The 1,169-nt window shown below is 33.0% G+C and overlaps 1 long non-coding RNA gene across 1 annotated transcript; it reads right to left on the reverse strand.

Annotated features, from left to right (window-relative positions):
- LOC108946845 (uncharacterized) lies at positions 1–545 on the reverse strand. The gene is made up of 3 exons (XR_001971230.3): positions 437–545; positions 226–349; positions 1–149 (listed from the first exon to the last, which is right to left on the reverse strand). It is a non-coding gene; the product is annotated as an uncharacterized lncRNA (long non-coding RNA).
- Positions 546–1,169: the final 624 nt, after the last annotated feature.

Genomic DNA, 1,169 nt, shown 5'->3' on the forward strand with positions numbered 1-1,169 from the left:
TGAACTTTAGCAATCCATCCGGACATTTTCTTTGTTTTTGAAAATTCTCTTTTTGCTTTTCCCAAACTGTCACTTAACTTTTTACTCCCCACATGCTCAAAAGTCCTTCGAATAAAAACTTTGTCCTCACTAGTAAAGGAATATTTTTTCTGCAATTAGAAAGTAAAGATTAAATTTAATATCATTTATCAAGTTAAGTCAATTAATACAGTTAAGTATAAATACCTCGAAGTCATTAAATCATCTATCTCGTACATGCTCCGGAACTTTGCTCCAACAATTCCATGATCCACTGAAGCTTTTCTTAAAGGCTATTGTTACATCCCGAACAGCTTCATGTGGGCAGAATCTACAAAATAATCAATATAACATTTTATTCAAAGATTATTAAATACAAATATATTTTATCACAACTTATATAATTAGATTTACTTACGTATCTCCGTTTACTTTTAAGGATCTTATGCCACAAATAATATCTCGTCTTGCCTGTGGATTACTACTTCCATAAGATGCATGCGTTTGTTCGGTTGAAACATCTTGAGGAGTTTCTTGTTGAGGACCAACATTCTGAGCAGAAGGAAGTGCTTGTTGACGACTAATATTCAGAGAAGCAGAATTTGTTGGTTTAGTATGAACATTTTGAGACGTATGTGCAAGCTGTCGAAAACTACTTTCATAAGACGAGTCAATGTGTTGGTTTGAACTTACTTTTTGAGATGTAGGGGTTGATGGTTCACTAATATCTGACTGAGAAGTGTTCGGTAGTTGTTGGTAGCCTCCTCCCCTTTTATTAGATATGCCCCCACGACCTCCCTAACTACGTTTAGTACCTCTTCCTCTTGTCATACTTCATGATCAAAATCTAACAAAAAGAGTAGAATAATATACCAACCAACCATCAAAAAATTAAGTTGTATAGTATTGAAATGCAACCTTGAGGTCATGGACAAACAAAACAAAAATTAAGTATGAAAAGCAACAAAGCTCATAAAGGAAAGATATGTGCAGAAATTATTGCAGTAAAAAGCCATCTGCTATACCAACAATAGCAATAAAAGAAAACAGACAAAAAAGTTGCAGTAAAAAGTCATCTGCTATACCAACAATCTTATTATCATTCAATATCATCATTTTCACTATAATTTTTCTCAAATTTCATTCACTTT

This window comes from Nicotiana tomentosiformis, chromosome 2 (genome assembly GCF_000390325.3).
Source record: "Nicotiana tomentosiformis chromosome 2, ASM39032v3, whole genome shotgun sequence".
NCBI classification, from domain to species: domain Eukaryota; kingdom Viridiplantae; phylum Streptophyta; class Magnoliopsida; order Solanales; family Solanaceae; genus Nicotiana; species Nicotiana tomentosiformis.